The following is a 19,996-nucleotide window of genomic DNA, read 5'->3' as shown; positions in this document are numbered from 1 at the left end:
TGCTTAGATCCTGCCTTGTGTCTAAGAAGTCAGTCACAGGCCTCACGGAAACCATGGCGATGTGGAAATCAGAAAATAAGATGTCCTACTGACCTCGTCCTCAGGGATTTTCCAGAGGTGGTCCTGCTTCCAGCTGAGTCTGGTCCTTGTCCTTGAGGTGGGAGTCCAGGGGAGGAATGCAAGGGAGGAAGACTCCTTCCATTTTGATGATAGGAACTGAAGCAAACTTTAAATGACATGTGACATAGTACACACCAGTTCTCTGAAAACCCAGCAGGAGAGCGAGAAGTGGGGAAGGCCTGGCCATCTGGGCTGCTGCACCTTGACCCAGGGCCGAGGCCTGCTTGGCTGTCACACTGGATCTTCAGACCCCACGGGAGGGAGTGATCTTCAGACGGGGCTAGTGCAGGTGCTTAGTTTTTATTGCTTTTTTTACCCATATTTCTGCATTTCTAATGTACCTTTCTCAAATATGAGTAAACACTGTTTTAACATAAGCAAACATAGAATAGATTTCTTTATTCAAAATAGGTATAATGTAGTGACACATTAAAAATAACAGTATAGTAGAACTTAAGTCAGTCAGTGAAATGTGTCAGATAATCACCTGCTTTTTGAGAGTGGTGTTGGGCTGACATTGAGTTTAGGGCTGTGCATATGCTAAGAAAGTTTACAGATGTCTGTGGACTGGCTATGCCTCGGTGGCTATGAAGTCAAAGGGTTGAAGTTTGAGAAGCAGAAGAGAAAGAGAAAAATGAATTGTGGTCATTAAGGAAAAGGGGTTCAGAATCAAACCTGGGCCTCTGCTCTGCTCTGCTCTGGGTCAGCCCCACGAGCTCCCCCGTTCACGAGGACAGATAAGAGGACGCACACACATGACTCATCCCTGATACATGGGGTTACTTCACCAGCATTGAGGCAGCCTCACCAAAGCTGAATAAGGCGTAGCCCACCGACCGCTCCTCAGTGAGCAGAGGGCATGGCCCTGCAGCACTCCTGCAGGGGACTGCCTCCCAGGTGGAATTGGAAGGATGAGAACCCAGGTAAAGGAGGTCAGGTGATCCTGTAGGACAGATAAGAGCTGCTGGGACCATCAAGGACAGGCACGGAGGGAAGACCAGCCCTCCAGCTTTTGCTTGGGACTGATCTGGGCAAGTCCAGAAAGAGCACACACGCCCTGGACTCTGAGGCTGCACAGTGACTGAGTTTCCTTTCTTTGTGGATAGACTTCAACTTTGCAGCCAGATGGAAGAAAAACAGCCTCTGCGACAGTGTCATGTGGCTCCCTTCTAAAGAGCTATCGCTGCCTGACTGCAGCCAAGCCTCCTCATTCCTGTACTCGGAACCTCAAGTCGCTGAGGTCCAGGGTTTTAAGCTCCCAACTCTCATTTAGTCTGTGTCCCACACAGGCTTTGGCCAGGGGACGGCATGCCTATGTCATGCTTTGCCTTAATCTGCTGACTTTGTTGTTTGCATATAAAGAGGAGAAATAATGGCTTTTAAAATTATGTTGCTTGGCAAGATGCTCCAGTGCCTCAGAGCCTAAGAGAGTGGGTCTGGGCGTCAGCAGGTTCAATCAACTATTTCTTTGTCTTTTCCTATTTTCTTCCTCCATTACTTTATCATATGAAGTTCCAATTTTATTAATGATCAAACACATTTTACCTATGGAGATATTTCTATCTCAATTTAACAAATGTCTGTAAGTGCCTCATTTGTGCCAACCAGGGACCTCGTCATCAGCTGACTGGTTCCCTCTGCTCAAACAAGTGGCAGGGCATGAAAGCAGCTAACAGGTATATGGCCCAGTGCAGAGGTTGTCCCAGAGGTGGCCCCGGGTGCAAATTCCGTACATGGGGGAGGAGGAATGTCCAGCCACCTGCACCACCAGAGAAGGCTGCAGGGAGAGGGGCCTGGTTTAAGTCTTGAGCCATGAGCAGGAATCTCCTCTTTGCAAAAGAAAAGGGGAATCTGGGGAAAAACAGCTCTACACCGGGAAGCCCATGGAGGAGCTGGAAGATCAGTGAAAGCAGGTTGGTGCCAGGCCGTAGGCGCTGGGCGAGGAGCTGTTAAAGGTTTCCGTGGGGGTAGAATGAGGATCCGGCTGCTGATACAATAGGAAACATATTCAGCCCTCCATAGGCAGCTAATCCCCTGGCTCTTTGTGGTATTTCCCACAAGTCAGGTTCTCTCTGTGCACAGGTTTTCTCTGCAGGCTCAACCAACCCTTGATTAAATTTTTAAAAACACTCTTCTCTATGGAATATGTGCAGACATTTTCTTGCTGTTGTTGTCATTACTCCTGGACAATACAGTATCACAGTTGTTCACATGGCATCTTATTGTGTCAGGTATTGGAAGTCACTTCAAAATGATTTAAGGATAAGGAGGACAGAAGTAGCTTCTATGAAAACACCACTGCCCTGTGTGCAGGGTACTGGAGCACCCGCAGACTGGGGTGGGCCTGGAATCAATCCCACAGAAAACCAGGGCACAAACACGTCATGTGAGGACCAAATGTGTCGTCTCAAATCCAAACACAGTTTTTGTTGTTGTTGTTGTTGTTGTTGTTCTTGTTGTTGTTTTTATTAATACCACTTGCCACTTTGGTATCAAGGAATTTAGTAAAAGCATTTCAAAACAGAAACCATTGCTCAAACTTTAGAAAATCTGACAAAGGATGGGGACCGCTTTTCCATGCACTTTTAATTGTTGTGTGGCTTCAACTCTGAACTATACTAACATCCATGATTCTTCCTGAGAGCCCTCCACTCCTAGCTCATAGCTTAGGGGGTGGGGAATAATGACTGCCCCCTGGGCCTGTGGTCTGCCATTCCTGTCTGGGCTGCAGCTCATTCCCTGGCTCTTTGAGGTGTTTCCCACAACTCAGGTGATACCACCTTAATTTTGATTTGGGTCCCAGATCCCAGAGACAGAAGCCGTGTGGCAGCCTGCAGGAGTGACGACAGACCTGTCACCAGCTTCTTCTGGAAACGGGTTGCAGACCTGGGATTCCAGCGCCCATGGTTTCCGTAGCAGCACAGTGAAATGTTCTCAGGATGGCATGTGTCTGAGGGATGAGTGATCATCACTCACTGTGGCTGAATGGGTCAGCTCTATCTCTGTCCAAGGTGGGAATCACCTCTCATGTTGCCTGACGTCTAGTGTCTAATTAATTTGTCACCTATATGTCCCAGCTGTGCTTCTCTTATACCAGCTATGCACTCTAGAAAACATTATAGGATGATAGTATTAATTTTCATTCTCTCTTCATATTACCTCCCGAATTCCAGAGCTCTGGCAAGTAAATAAAAAATTCAATGGAGAAGACATTTTCCTTTGTTTTGGTCTTTTAAGTCTCCAGGTTTCAAAACATTCTACAATTTTTGTACAGTTCACTGTCTCCCTGTCTGTCTATTTTGAGAATCCATGATTTTCTCAGCATAAAGGAGATCATCAGAAGTGGGTGATTCTGAATTACCTTAACCTGGCAATAAGCTAAATAGCAGTAGTGAAAAGTTAGAAAGACCCCTCTCCCAAGAGCAATGAAAAGAAAGCAAGTTCAAAGAACAAGCAGTACCAGGACTCACCTTGCCAGATTTATATAGAATTGGGGAAGTGACTTCACGTCTGGCCGCAGCATGAGACACTGTCCAGGATGCCAAAATGGACTGGGCATCTACCATGCACTGGGCACGTTGTAGGGAGCTTTGGACATACCATCCAGTTGAGTTGCCATAACAAATCTCCATGCAGGCAGTATAGGCAATACTATTTCTCTTTTAAGTGGGGGTCAGGAGATCCAAGTGGTTAAGAAATTTGTTAAGATCATATTGAGGTGAGCTGGGATTTAAACTCATATCCATCGACCTCAAAATTCAAAATTTTCCACCTTCCTTTATTCATTTTTTAATCTCGCAGTCTCAAAAGTAGCTGTCCACATCCCCCTGCAGACATTGAGTTCTGAGGACACCCAAAGTCAGTAAGGAAATGGAGTTAATTAAAACAACAACAGTGTTAACTAAAACAGACAACCGAGAGGAGCTGCTCAGCTGAATACCTGAACAACTGAAGTTCTGGCATCTGTGTGGTAGGAAAGCTGAGAGGCTCAAGATGGGGCTTTGCCTCTGTGAGGCTCCCAACTGGGCGGAGAAGACAGATATATGCACGAAGGACTTCATTTACTCCTATGCTCACCTTTCATTCCTTCATCTCTTGTTCTTATGCCTGGGACAGCAGTAGCACTGGAATAAAGATGTTGGACAAGTCAGCTCCAATCCCTGCACTCAGGGAACTTGCAGAAAAGTGGAAGAGGGGAGATTTTTAGATAACTCTGAGCTAGAAGAAGCTGCGGTCAGCACATCCCTAAGATCCGGAGAAGTTCTGCCCAATTCACGGCCATGGGAAGACCTCCGTGCCCCTCAGGACCGCTATCGACCCTGGGGACTCTTGGTTCCAAAGCTGTCCTCATCCTTTACTTGTTCCCAGAGCCTGGTTCTTTCTCAGATCCCAGGAAGCAAGCAGACAAGTCGCACTCAGCTGCGCACCAAAGAGCAGCCCTGGCCGCCTGCCCTCACTCCCTGGAGGCTGCTGTGCAGAGTGCAGGAGCGCGGTCCCAGGGAGGGAGCAGGGGACACTGCCTCCTCCCCTACCATCTCCAGTCTCTCCCACAGCTTGCTCAGGACCTCTGCTCCCCTTGGTTCCTCCTTTCTCCCTCCCTTCTTGGCTCTCCTGGCTCGGCTCGCCTTGGATTTCGGTCTGTGGTTTATGGGTCCCATTTTATCTATTTCTTTCCTGATCCTTCACTTCTGACTCTTGGGGTCCTACCTGATGTCCATAAGTGTCTGATCAAATTCATTTCTCAAGTGAAAAGCATCCTCTTGAGGCACATGTAACTGATGAAGTAGTTCTGCTTCTCTCCCAGTGTCCACAAGGTCACCAAGTTGAAAGTATGCCCATCCCAGGCCAAAAGAGTGGGACCCTGGGAGAGCTGGAGCAGGGTGGCCAGTAAGAGCAGGACGGGTTCCGTGCCTGAGATCGCCTGACGGGGTCAACAGATGGCAAAGCCGCTGGTCCCCCCCCCCGACCCCCATTTGTGAGTGGTCGACAAGAGTGTCACTCTTAATCACTCATAATTGAGGCAGGAGGCCCTAGGTCAATGCAGGCTTCCATGCTTATAAGAGCTGGGACAAAAAAAGAGTGTGCAGAGACACACACTGGTTCTCTCTCTCTCATTCTTTCTTTCATTCTTTCTCTTTTTTTCCCCCTTTCTTTCTAAAATTTATTTTTTTGGTTTTTTTTTTTTTTAACTAAAAAGCAGCTGTATTGAGACATAGTAGTCACACAATAGATTGCACACATCCCATGGACACAGCTTGGTGAGTGTGGACACTTACTAGGCGTCCAGGGAATCTACCACCTTGAGAAAGGTAGCAGCCACTCCATTATCCCCAGAAGATTCCCGGGTTTCTTGCGTGGTCTCTGCGTGTGTGCATGTGTGGGTGTGAGTGTTAGGAATACTCAGCCTAACGGCCCTTTCGGCCAAATATGAAGTGCTTAACACACCACTGCTGACTGCAGGGTGAAGCATTGCAACTAGAGCGCCACCATCTTGGGGAAGGGTAACTTTGCACCAAGGAAACTGCCCCCTTTCCCCCTCCCACCTGCCCCCTTTCCCCCTCCCCCACCCCTGGCAACCAGGGTTCGGGTCTCTGCTTCTTTGAGTTGGCTCTTCTAGACGCCCTTGCACTTGTCCTGCTGGGCTGGCTTATTTCCCTCAGCAGCCCTCCAGGTTCATCTCTGTCCTCACAAATGGCAGGGTTTCCTTATTTGCCATAGCAGAGCAATACTCGATCGTATCTATACACTGTACTTGCTCTATCTGATAATGTCATATGTGTTGACTTCATAACTTGGTTATTGTAAATAAAAAACTGCCATGGACCTGGGAGGGCAGATGCCGCCATAAGATCCTGATTCACACTTACACACATGCTCAGAAGTGGGGTTTCTGTACCGTGGGCTGTGTGTTTGATTTTTGAGGAAACCCCGTGCTTTGTTCCATAATGGCCAAGCCATTTTACATTCCCACCAACAGGGTACACGTGTCTTTTCCCCACATCATGGTCAACTCCAGTCCTTTTTGCTGTTATGGTAACAGCCATCCTGACAGGTGTGAGGTGGCCTCTCAGGTGGTTTTAATTTGCATTTCTCTGATGATCAGTTATGTGGAGCACTGTGATGGTTAATCTTAGGTGTCCGCTTGACTGGATTAAGGGACACCCAGATAGCTGGTTGAACAATATTGCCTGGTATGTCTGTGAGGGTGCTTCTGGAAGAGACTGAATCTGAATCAGTGGACTCATAAGAAAGATGCACCTTCACCCCACGTGAGTGGGCACCCCCTAATCACTGCAGGCCGAGAGAGCCAAAAGGCAGAGGAAAGGTGAATCTCTCTCTGCTGGAGCTGGGATACCCTTCTTTGCCTGCCCTTGGACATTGACCTTTGGACTCCAGGGCTTGCAGGAGGAGTACCCCAAGGTCTCAGCTCTTCAGCTTCAGACAGAGTTACAGATTCTGTTCCCTGGATCTGGAACCAGAACTTGGACTAAGCCACATTACCAGTTTTCCAGCTTGAAAATAGCCATGGTGAGGTTTCTCATTCTCCATAATCACATGAGCACAATTCCCTAAGAAATTCTTTTCCATATGATTATATCTATATCTGTACCTGTATCATCTCCTATTGGTTCTGTCTCTCTGGAGACAGAATAATCCAAGCAGCCTCACTAATACACAACCTTCCCTTGAACCTGTGGGTACCTTTCTTCTTTGGAGAAATGTCTATTCACTTCCTTTGCCCATTTTCAAAATGAGTTTTTTTTTTTTTTAATTTCCTATGGAGTTGTAAGTGTTCCTTATATATTTTGGATGTTACCCAGGTGCCAAGAATGCACAATGAGAAAAGACAGTCTCTTCAAGAAATGACATTGAGAAAACTGGATATTCATATGCAAAAAAAAAGAAAGAAATTGGATCTATATCTTACACCAAATGCAAAAATAAACTCAAAATGAATGAAAGACAAACTTAAGGCTTGAAACTGTAAAAGTCCTATAAGAAAACACAGAGGAGAAGTTCAATGAAATTGGTCTTGGCAATGATGTCCTGGATATGACATCAAAAGCACAGGCAAGAAAAGCAAAAATAGACCAACAAGGCTCCATCCCACCAAGAAGCTTCTGCACAGCCACCGAACAGAAGGAATGAAAGGCGTCCTGTGGCCTGGGAGGAAAGGGCTTCGACCGTGTCTCTGAGGAAGATGACATGCACACTTGCCCTCCAGCTCACTTCTGTTCACTCTTTCTGGACCACTAAAAGGCTCTCTCTCACAGCCATGGAAGAAATGTGCCACACAGGATGGACAGCAGGCAGCTCCGCAATGATTCTGCCCTTTGGCTGCAGCTCGAAGCCCCCCTGCTTTCTGCTCGCAGACACAACCACCCTTTCCAGGGGAGAGCACTGCGGAGCCAGCCCAGCACCGCTGTTAGGGCCCTGGGGAGCAGTGGACTCCTCTGCAACTCTGGCTTGGCCCTTTCTGCTCTGGAGAGCTGTCTAATGACAAAACCCAACCAACCAACCAACCAACCAACCAAATGACAGGCAGAAAATAAACAAAGAGCCACTTCCGTCTCTGCAACCAAAGCAGTGATGGTAGAAGTACCGGATAGTTTTGATAAACACTCCCAAATCCCACAGACAGACATTATTTTTCAAGACTTCTTTCTCACCTGAGCAAATTTTTCCTGTGAAACTCTACCTTTCTTTTAATTACACTACTCGACCCCACATGTCAGGAGACCAACAGTGGGTATCTGTCCTTGGGACTTAGCAATTTCTTAACATGCTCCTTCCCTGTATGGAGTTGGGAGACCAAGACTTGACTTAGGACCTTTGAAAATAAGACTCTCTCAAATCTCAGTTTCAGAAGGCACATTCCTCTATTGTTTGATAGACATGCACTTTTATTTCTTTAGACTTAATTGGTGGCTAGATGTCAAAGGAGAGCCATGCCCATTCTTTTTACCTGAATCATTGGGCCCAACAAAATCAGTTCATTAAATTTTTTTGGCACTTTAACAGTGTCATGACCCCCTTGATTTGGTCTCTGTCACAAGACTGTATTTTAATCAAACCATGAGTCAACATTTGAAGGCTGAGAACAAGTAACATTTTCCAACTCATTTCCAGGTCTCTGAATCATGAACTCTTTCCGATTTTGAACTGGACAAGTCCTTTCTGATCTCAAATTTTTTCATAGACTTTCATCGGGTGGAACCATTAGCAACCAATTCACACTACCCAAGTCTCTCTGCCCATTTACTTGCCTAAAGCTATGGTTTTATTAGGACATATCTGTCTTCCAAGGCACTGCAGATGGCAGCTCTGCCAGTGTTTGCTGCATTCCCACGGGGGTCATCCAGCCACAACCCTGTGAAGGGTCTTTCTGCTCACTGTCCGTCTCTGAAGTCAAGAGCCGCATACTTGAGAGTTCCTGTGAGGGAGCTATTCCTCCTTTGATACCAATTTCTATCAGTTAAGCTGAGCTGTGTTATACCGCAGGATCAGACAACCCCCCGAATTAAGCAGCTCAATTTTTATAAAAAGTTTCTCTCTTGCTCACACTACCTGCCCGTAGGTAGTGGGACCCTCTTACCTCAGTTGATCAAGGATGCAGACTGTGAAACCTGTCATCTTCGGGGCATGCTTTAAAGATCCTAGAAGTGGAGAGGGAAGAGAAGGTGAAGTTTCCATCTGGAAGTAAAGAGTCTCCCCGACCCAGTGACTAAGGCCTGAGTCACCTACGAGCAAGGAGGGGCGGTTCTCTCCTCAGGAGAAGGTGAATATTTGTGAACGTGGAGGAGATGTGAAGTAGTAGGAAGTGTTACGGAAGATCTTTTATGAATATTTAACCAGAGAAATGTAATTCGGTGTTAGCACTGAGTAAAGGAATCTGCACGTGCTGTCTACTCCCGACGAGAGAGAAGAAACTTGACACAGTGTCCAACAGAAAGCCAGTAGGATATGAAGTCATGGAGGACTGTGGGCAGAGGCCACCCAGTGGTAAGATGTCCTGAGTGCTTTGATAGAAACAGGCAGAAACTGCAAGGACGGGGGTGGGGGGGTCCTGTGTGAGCACTGTGGAAGTTTCCTTGGAGAGGTCGGACAATAGACACTGATTATGATCTTGCAGTTTGGGAACTTTGAGAATAAGGAGGAGGTTTTTTCCCAACCGCAGACCATGGAGCTAAGCCCAGCCATTCTGGGGCATAGAGAAAGGAGGACAGCAGAGAAGTGGGTACTTCAAGAGCTAGCAGTGCTGTGGCTCAGAGCCTGGCCCTGCCAGCCTGCAGGAAGGATCTCCATTTGCAGGGGAATCTTTCCTCTTCCTCCTTGTTACTGGTGGTATTTTTCATCAATAGCAGTAAGCGTCCAACAACCTGACTGGATCCACTCAATCTGTGTCCTTGGACCACCCCCACGCCACCACCTTAGAACCGTTCTTCTCTCCTTATAATTACCTCTTAATAACTACATCAATGCTTATATTTTCTCAAGAAACTGAAGTAAATAGAGGTTCATCTCAATTTCTATAACCTTAATTCTGGTTTGTATTAGATCTTGCTGGATTTATTGCAGGAGCCTCCAGAGAATTCCTAATGTGTTCTTATGTAATTCATTCTTGAATTACAATAAGCTCATGCTGCTCTCCTGTTTTCTCACACGTGATTCTTGCCCTTCCTGATATTTCCCTGGCTCTGCCCCTCTTCCCGGGCCCTCTGGACCCAGCCCTCTGCCACCCCAGCTCTCTCACCTTCTCTTTTCACCAAGCCCTACAATGCCCGGCACCACCGTCTTCTGCCCATCTTGATGCCTCATGCCCTGCCACACTCTGTCGGATTGCAGCTCTCCAAGAAGGAACTCTCTTGCTTCCCTTCCTGACTCCCCAGCATCCTGCTCCCCACCTCCCCTGGGCCTTTGTGGGTGCTGTTACCTTTGTCCTGATGGTTCTGTCGGCCCCCAGCTCACAGCTCTGCCCCCAGCTCTTAGCTCTCTGTGTATCTCTTCCTTCAAGGGGACTTCCCTCTCACCCCACTAAAGTGGTTTTCTTTTCCTTCTTTCTTAAAACAGAGCTATTTTTCATTCATTCAGTTAGCACCACTTGTCAATCTTCTCTGGTTGGCTGCTGTTCACCGCCGCCGTGGCTGCGTCAGTTTTGTTTGGGGCTTGTGCCTCATTAAGATATATTCTCCAAGGCAGAGCCTGCCTACAGCATTTTGCCCTCAATATTGAGTACACAGCCTGGCACACAATAAATATTTATTGAATAAATGACACCTAGGAACATAGCCCAAGGCCAAGGGTGGCCCCGGGTTTGCCATCTGTGCCAATCAAATTAACATGCTGGTGCAGTTTCAAGACTGAAATACGTTGAATGCAGGTGCTGGGAACATAAAGAGGATTTCCTTTCTGCTCCTCCTTGAGCTCACATCCTGGTTTTAGAGGTTATCTGCAGGATTGAAACGAACCTCATACTGGCAAAAGTGAAGCTTCAAGTTAATAAATGTCCTGAAATCCTTTATGCTACTCAATAAGTTTGAGAAGACTTCTATTTAGCATGGCAGATCTTTTCCACTCATCTCATCCAAATACTCACAAAGATAAAGTAAAACCTATCAACACAGGATGTTAAAGATAAAAATGGACCATAGATTCAATAAGGGACAATATTGCTTTTAAAAATACATTCTAGTGTGTGTAGGTACTGTGAAATGTATTCTTGGACTAAACATCTCACTTTCTATCCTGCACGTCAAAATAAATCAGCTGGCTCCAAAAATGCTAGGAAAAGACTTCTGAATACTTTTCTGAAGGATCTCAGAATTTGCACTGACTACAAAATGAGCCAAGATACAACCAAGCAAATAAAAATAAGTAAACAAAACCAAATAATGATAAACACAGGCCCAGACCCTCTTACTGAAATGATGTGTCATCTGCGTCAACCACAGTCCCACACTTGCACTGGCCCTAGTCTCTGCTTCCATACAGACCTGCAGCCTACAGAATGGGAGGTGCGAAGGGAGCTTGCAGACCAGTGTGGCATCTGGCCTTGCTGACCCTTCAGGAAGACTGCTTACTTTTTAATTTGAGAAACCAGGAAGTGGCCCAGAACAACTCATAGGACGATGTGCACAATTTGTATTGACTTTTCTCTAAAACTCAGCCCAAAAGAAATGGCAGACTGTTCCTAGCTGCACCATGGTTGGAGAAACTGGCCAACCAGATAATTCAAATCCAAGACAGTAGAATAAAACAGGAATACTTCCACCTAACATAAACTTAGGGAGTTCTGAGCACTTAGATCCAAAGTTAGAAAGACCTATGAAAGACGTAAGTTGGAAGTGCCCGAGAATATTAATCCTAGGGTGACTACCATGCTTGGAAAGGTGGCTTTTCCAATCAAGGGTGAGAAACACGGCAGATAGCTACAAAATTCTACCTGATGAGAGCAAAAGGAATGTGTAAACTGAATAAAGAAAAAACAAATAAAAATAAGATACCTCTTATTACAACAGATAGAACAGTGTGCTGCTAGTTACATACAGCATTAAAGTCTTACATTAAAGTACCCCGTTCAACACAGATATAAAAAATATAGATATAAAATGGACATTTATTTGAGAAATAAGATTACTCCAAATAATACAAAAATAAACTCAAAACTAATAAAACTAATCAAAATATAGAAAATAACAAATGGCTAAGAAATTGTAAGAACAGACTGTAGCACATAAGTGCAAAAAACACTGAAGCCATGAGATCCATGCACTGCTAGACCGGGAAGCGCAGAGTCCGAGAGGCAGCCCCATCAGGCTTAGATGTTGCTTGTGTTGGATGGATAATTTTCTGAATACTTTTAGGCTTTCAAAAATAGTAGCAAGAATGAGTAGAATGCTAATAAGAATGATACTAGGGATTTATTATTTTTCAACATTAAAAAAAGGATAGATTCCATAATATTTAATAAGTTCTGCAGTACACGCTCATGGACTGTTACCCAATTCATTTTACAAACTTTCAAAACACTGCAATCAATCAAAATTTGAAAAGGCAACATGTAAAAACAACAATTTTACACTGGGAGTTATACTAGGTCATTGAGTTCAATATGATGCCACTTTAAGACATGCAACAGCACATTCACTCATCATTAATTTAATATCTATCCAAGATCTTGTCTTTGACATGTCTACTGATCATAATTCTGAATTATGTTTTAGAACAAGCACCGTATCATGTGAGTGTCATGTTTTGGTTCCTTGAAAGTGAAAGTGAATTTGGAGACATTTGAGAAGCAATCTAGTCCAGAAGCATCAGGATGCAGTGTGTGGGGTTTGCTGGAAGGAGCGTGGAGATGTCAGTGCTGCTGCAGGCTCTGGAGCAGGTCCTGGTAAGCAGTGATGCACACGTGGTTTCAGCCAGTGTAGACTGAACAACCAATAGTGAGCCATCGTGGGAAGATGGCGCATGCGCGCGGCCCGGGTTCGATCCTCAGCACCACATACAAACAAAGATGTTGTGTCCGCTGAAAACTAAAAAATAAACATTAAAAAAAAATTAAAAAAAAAGAAGAGAGCTCAGCCGAGCCCTGGAGGGAAGGCTGGCATCAAGACACTCTGCAGGGGGTCTGACTACAGACATCCCAGCCCTGCAGCCCCTCTGGCCACGGCCTGAAGCGTGGACACTGTGGATGCTGACAGCCCGAGACAGAGAAAGGCCAACCAGGATTCTGAACAACCCTTGCCTTCTCAGGTCAGCCAAGAGAGGATCAGAGTGAAAAGAAAGGGGGAAAGGGACAGAAGTGACCGGGGGCCCTCAGTCCACCCCCAGCTGCCTTTTCACCACTCACTCCGGAGCCTGGGAAACCCTCACCCAGGGATGACTGGGAGGAGATGGAAGCAGAAGAAGAGCAGAAAAATGAACTACCTAGCTGTAAATTTATGCATAACTAATTAAAACAAATAAAATTTTAAAAAGATATATATAAAAACATGAAAACAAACAAAAATATTTCTATGATCTGTAAAATAAACATTCACACACAGAGCGATACTGTTTGGAACATGAAAATTGCATAATTGCACAACTTCTATAATAAACCCTGAATTTCTTCTCTAATGACTTTATGGATTAAAGTAAGTCCAGTGAACTACCTAATGGGAGAAGTGACTGTGAGGACGAGGCACCCCACAAGCTGTCATTCTTGCCAACAAAAATAGAGGTGGGAAGAAAATGCAAAGATTAAATTAAAAATGAGTTGCTGATATCACAGGAGAAGGGAAAGAAGCGTGCTGTGAAACGGTCCCCTAGACCCTGCCTGGAAGCCACATCTGTCCTGACAATTCAGACAAGCTGATGAATTACCTTTTTATTTTCAGTCTTTGAGCAGAATTGAGTGGTGTGTCCATCTGTGCTTTGTGGTTGAAAGTGGATGATCATAACTAGCTGACGAGAGCGTAAAGGTGCAGCCCGGGCTCTCTGGTAGCACACAGTTTTCAGCAATGGAAATGTCCCCTTCTGTTTTGCTTGGTGTTCGGGTCACCAAATATGACCTGTGAGCATGTGAAGTGTGGCTAGTGCAGTCAAGGTCTGACTTGTATTTTATTTCATTTTAGTGAAGTTAAGTGTGACTCGTGTAGACACTGGCTCCTGCTTCGGATGGTGCAGTCCTATGATGATTATCTGTGCAAATTAAAGTAAGAAAGGACTGTTTTGCAATACAAATTAAAAATATCTTTGGCAACATCTTACTTCATGTTAGAGAGCATGCCCTGGGAAAATAATTCTTTCACTTAACTGGAAAAGGCACAAATTGGTGCAAATTTATAAACTATCCTTAAAATGAATCTTCAATTTGTATCAAATTCATAACTTCAGCCCAGTAATTCCAGAAACTTCCAGGTATCTATTCCACCAAAGTAGTCAAACATGTAGGTAGTAATTTGTATATGAAAACTATTACACTTGTTATTTTAAAAAATTTAAATATATAAATGAATAATAGAAAGGATTGCAATTAAATAAGAAACAACAGAAATAAAGAAAATATGGGTACTTTGAATTTAGCTATTATGTCTGTATTTAAAGTCAAATTTGATATAATTAATCATTAAATTGCAGAATATTTACCATGTAATATATATATTTTTTTCAGGGGGTTATGGATTGAACTCAGGGATGCTCGACCACTGAGCCACATCCCCAGCCTAGTTTGTATTTTATTTTGAGACAGGGTCTCACGGAGTTGCTTAGTGCCTCACTTTTGCTGAGGTTGGTTTTGAACTCACTATCCTCCTATCTCAGTGTCCTGAGCTTCTGGAATTACAGGTGTGCACCACCGTGCCTGACCACTTAATATATTTTTAAAGATACAATTATCTGTCTATATAGAGATACACCTTCATAACATATAAACTATTTAATATAATATTAAATGTAACTATATATGATTATATATCACATTAATATAATAAATCAATGTGTTGTTACATTGTATATTAATGTATAAGATATTCTAATACTATATATTTTATTACTATATCAATTATTATATTAATGTAGTTTTATATATTAGCTAAAATATTGTATTACTATATGTTTACCATATATTTTACTAATATAATGAAATTTATTACATTATATATGTAAAATATTATAAATATATTTAGCCAATAATACTAATATCTACTGATTTTTCAAAATAATTTGGTATAATATGGAATAAAAACACTCCCCTTACATTTATTCTTGTTTTACATTTAAGAAATTTTAATAAAAAGAATTAAATTTATAAATAAAATCAGTTCTCAAATTTTAACACCAGCCTATAATATACAATATATACATAATATATAACAATATACAGCTCTTTTACTCTTTAGTAGATTGAAAAGGTAAAGCCCAGTATAATTAAGTTACTTTGATCAAGATCATAATGTTTCAAATAGTCACTCCAGAAAGAGAACTCTGCTGTTGTGTTTGTTGTTAAGTGATGTTCTCTCTAATAAGGTCATAGAGACCTCCTGAGTTCGAGTCTCCTGTCTGATAAGCCACCATCACCATCATCTAGTAATAATCAACCTACTCAAAAATAAACTGCACTGGCAATTTGCAGAGTTGAGTTCCTTTGTCAGCAGAAAGTGTGCTTTCTGCTTTCATGTCTTTGGAGAGATTTTCAAGTAGTCACTCAGAATATGTCCAGAAGCATGGCGTCTGTCCATCTTGTCTGTACACAACTGCTCCGAGAGTAAAATGAAATTTTTAGGTAGATGCACACACAAGCTGAGACGTGTTTAAAGGCTTGCATGATTCTGTTGTTGTGGATAAGGTTAGGAGAGACGATGAAGAGCAGATGGCATGACCTTGCCCCTGACAAAGAGCACACCCTCCAGACCACCTGCCTGAGGTCACACAGCAATGGTGGCAGGAAAGACACTGGCACCATTGCTTCCAGGTCCCTGCCTGATATTTGTTGCTGAAATCCACTGACAGGAGCAAAGGCAAAATCATCACCTTTGCGGAGTCTCCAGGAAATGCAGTCTCAATCCGCTAATTAGGAACACGTCTTCAATGGATTCCATTTCCTCAGTTGTGCTGCAGCCTGCCTTTTGTTTGAGAGGGAAGACACTGAAAGCGTCTAATTGGACTCTCAAGTTCACAATCCAAAACCAGTGAGCGATGTTAATAGTTTTGTGCTCACTCTCTTTTCTACCAGGCACACAAAGCAGAGCACTTTTTATATCTTGGGATTGAATGTCCTCTGAAATAACAGTGGTAATACGGATTTCTCAGATCTGTGCGGTGCTTTGCATCATCCCATTCTGGGGTGCTTTGTTTTGCAGCAATAGAGGGCTAGAGCAGAAAGTGGTCTGGAAATAGGGCGGGCTGTGACAAAGCCCTGGAGCATGTGGCACTGGCTTCAGGAAGGTGCAGCTGCAGAGGCTGCCAGGGCACTGAGGAGCTCATTACTGGGGGCTGGAAGGCAGCGATAAAACCAGTACCAGGGGCTTAAAAGATGGCGACCCGTGTTTTATAGTAAGAACAAGTGGCGAGACTGCAGAAGATAGAAAATGAACCAAATTAACCTAGGTATGCAGATAAGGTTTCTAGGCAGAATATGGAAAGTGCCAATTGGCTTCTGTTAGCTCCATATGATTAGATATGGGAGGATGAAAGTGAGCTAAAGAAAGATCTACTCACTATGCAAGCAGAATTTCCAATCCAGACTTATTGGGTTGGAAAATAAAACTGTTACATTTCTAGGCTCTCTAGCTGGCAAAAGACTCTCAAAGTAAGAAATGGCCTCAGGGAAAAGAGGAAAATAAGGATGTGGTCACAGATCCTGTGTGAAGACCCTGGAAGAACTCCGCTGAGCATGTTGCCTGGGCTAGAAAGGAGCACCTCTAAGAGGACTCGTGCGTGTCACCTCCCTGTGGCTGGGCACTTGGCCTGTGGTTCTCTCAAAAGGAATCATGAGGGTGGCTTTTGAAATGGAGGGTGACTGTCAGTTGGGTTTGCAGAAGGGGCTGTGTCCGTTTGGGCTAACAGGGGGCAGATGTCATTCAAAAAGAAAAGTGACTGGTGGGGCTCTCAACTTCCTGCAGTGGTCAGGAGGCAGGAACGCAGCTCAGGGGACAACATGGCCTATTTCTAAGGGGCGGGGGTGATGTTTTGGAAAGAAAATTTCCAGAGGGTGGAACAAAGAAACATGTAAAGCCCTGAATTAGAGAACTACAGTTGTGTTCTAAGGAACAGAACTGGGCCTAAGCAAGAGGATTTCCTGGGCCCAGCTGAACACGGTCCTTTTACCAACAAGTGATCACCTGGCTTTCTAAACTGCCATGGACCGGTGACCTCTATGTGCATCATGTCCCCTCCCCTTTATAATAGGAGTGTCTGCTCTAGCTGTCCTGGTCCTCTCACTGCCACATATAGAAACAGATAATGACCTTTAGTTCACTCATCTCTGGATTAAGGAGAGAGGCATCCACAACCTAATCTATATCTGTGTCTGATTAGATCATGAGATATGAACTTGGAGCTCTCTGTTGTGGTCTGATGAGGTCTTAGGGGTCTTGTTAAGACCTGAGTGTGTTTGCAAGTGGAGGTTCATGTATTGATGCGGCCAGAGACGGGAGTGTCCGTCATTATATTAAAGCCACTAGATGTGCACATCTCCCATGACCCATGTTCTGATTGACCATCTCTCAAACTGTCTCTGGGGTCAGCCATGGAGCTTGTTCTGGCCAATGGCATGAGCAAATATGAGGCCAGAAAATGACCACTAACCTGCTACTGTGATTGGGATCTTACCATCCTGGACACAGCTGATCCTGTTCGAGGAAGCCACATGCAAACAAGCCCTTGGAAATGAAGACCCAGGAACGAGACCCAGACACCCGCTGAGCCCCGTCTGCAGCTATGCCCCGCTGGGTGCCAGCATGAGGGATGGCTCATGTGCCTCCAGCTGGAGGGTGTCAGCCCACAGGAGCCTCATGAGAGGTGATAAGTCATCCTTTAAGTACCAGGATCTGTGAGTTTGCTACTTAGCAAAAAGCCACAGGAACGGGCTTTGCGAAGGCAACTAATGAAATGAGACTGTGAGCAACATCTTCAAAACTCAGCAGAGTTACTTTTCACCTGTATCTAATTTGCACCCAAACCCTCAGCTAAGTAAAGGGGTAGAATAATGCCTTCAGATGAGCAAGGTCTCAAGATTTACTTCCTCTGGAATCTGTGTTAGAAGATGAACTCCAGTAAATGCGGAATTACATTGAGAAAGAGGAAGAGATGGATTCCAGGAAAGATACATCTAACCCAGAAGACAAAAACATGTGAATAAGCTAATTCCCAGGCTGGCTGTAAAGGAAACTCCCATGGGAACAGCTCCACAGGGGCCCAGCTCATTAGAGGGGGGAGACAGAAAACTCCCGATAGATGTCTGCAAGAAAAAAAAAAAATAACCCAGCATGTGAAGAGCAGACTTTTCCTTCTATTAGGGAGGCAGTGGGTGCATTGATTATGACTCCTTAGAAATCTAAATGGATATAAAGAGACACAGCATTAATTCCAGGGAGAAAAGTCGACAAGAAAGAAACTGATTGTCATGATGGATGGAAGTTGGCGCTGCTTTGGGAAAGGGAAAGTGGACGTGTGTCTGTGTGTGCTCACGTGCCTCTGTGTGGCAGCAGCAGGTGAGAGGTGTGAGAAGCCACATCTGCACCTTACACTTCAGGACTCATCAGATACTGTCCACCAAGGAAACCCAAGAAACAGAGCATGTGGATGCTCTATAGAAATGCATGGTGACCACAGGACAAACCACCCGGAAGAGGTGGCAGGAGCCACCTCTGAGTGGTGGGCATGGAGGTGGGAGAGGTGGGGCTACCTGCTGTCTCTGTGGCAGACATCACAGAGCTCCTTGATACCATGTGCTTGGACCTCTTTGAATACATTGAAAGAAAATCTGTGATTGTGATTAAAATTCACAATTGCTGAAGCTGGTGATTCTTGCTTCTCTGGACTAGCTGCGAGGCCAGGGAGGCTTTGTGAGGAAAGATAAGAAATAATGGAAGGGTAGAGTGTGACTCAGAAAGCAGAAACCATGGGAGGGGTGGAAAGAAGCGCATCTAACTCTACAAATCCATTCCCAGAATGTCCAGGCAGAGGAGATCGGAGCAGGACACACGCCTTCCGGGACTGAAGCATTCAGGTGGACAGTGGGAGAGACAGATTCTGAAACTGACACTGTCCCTTTGCACAGCTTTTAGCAGGAGCCCTGAAGTCAAAGTTACACATAACACAATGAGCTGTGCAGAAGGGGACAATCAAAATTTAACTATTGTGGGGGGAAGATGAGAAGTCTTGAAAGCACCAGGGACAGGGGAGTGAGGAGGGAGAAGCCGAGAGATTAACAAGGATAATTACCCATAGCGCCAGGGTCCAGGTGAGGAGCGGAGGAGGACAGCGGCCACTGCCACACAGGCTGTCTCCTGGTTTGCAATCTCTGTTACGAAATGAGATCATTTCAGTTAAATAACTGTATGTGGCATAATCATGTGCTGCCACCCCTTCATTTTCGAAATTGCTGTCCCCAGGACAGAGGTCAGAGAACAGAAAGAACATCTGCTGCAAAATAAATCAGAGATGGTCTGGTTCATTGCTCCTGCATCTGTCAGAATGTGCCCTGGTTTCCGCAGTCTCCTCCCAGGGCGGCAGCCTACCTGCTTCCTGGGAAGGTCGTCCTTCTCTCAGGTGTCTATAGAGCATGCCTTTGCTTATCCGCATAGTCAACAAGCACCACTGAGCACCTACCTCTCGTGGGGATGTTATTTAAGGAGATAAACAAGAAATGAGTAAAGAAGTGGCATGCAGGGAGCTCAGGTGTCCGGGAGCTGCTCTGGAAACCACCCAGAACCTCAGACACCTGGGATGGAGCGGTCCAGGAAGGCTGCTCTGTGGAGAAGAGAGCCCATGCCAACGAAGAAGAATGCCATGAAGGGACCACCCGGTAATGATCATGGGGAGAAGGAATTTCTTTTGGCGAACAAATTTGGAAAAAACAAAACAAAACACCAGGGTGGCCACAGAGATGTAAGTTGGGATTGGAGAGTTCACGCAGGCAGCGTGTGCTCGAGTCAGGATGAGAGAGCGCCAGAGTCCTGCCTTGACTCATCCTTGTGTCTTGAAGTCACTTCACATGTCCTATTCAGACGTACTGATCCCCATATTGTCCTTGTTAATAAGCATGGCCACTCAGTTGTTCAAGTCTGTCTTCTGCATCCTCAATTACTCCCTTTTATTTAGCCCCAAATCAAAGTTATGACCAAATTTAATTGACCCTCTACCAAAGCATGTGCTATTACCTACTGAC

General features: G+C 44.7%; 1 long non-coding RNA gene across 1 annotated transcript; it reads right to left on the bottom strand.

The window, feature by feature from the left end:
• Positions 1-12,016: 12,016 nt before the first annotated feature.
• On the bottom strand, positions 12,017-19,166 carry LOC107137523. The gene is made up of 3 exons (XR_001502902.2): positions 19,051-19,166; positions 13,489-13,806; positions 12,017-12,656 (listed from the first exon to the last, which is right to left on the bottom strand). It is a non-coding gene; the product is annotated as an uncharacterized LOC107137523 (long non-coding RNA).
• Between the last annotated feature and the right edge of the window lie 830 nt (positions 19,167-19,996).

Source organism: Marmota marmota, unplaced genomic scaffold, assembly GCF_001458135.2.
Source record: "Marmota marmota marmota unplaced genomic scaffold, marMar, whole genome shotgun sequence".
Taxonomy (NCBI): domain Eukaryota; kingdom Metazoa; phylum Chordata; class Mammalia; order Rodentia; family Sciuridae; genus Marmota; species Marmota marmota.
The sequence above is the reverse complement of the archived record's forward strand: the minus strand, read 5'-3'. Positions and strand labels throughout refer to the sequence as shown.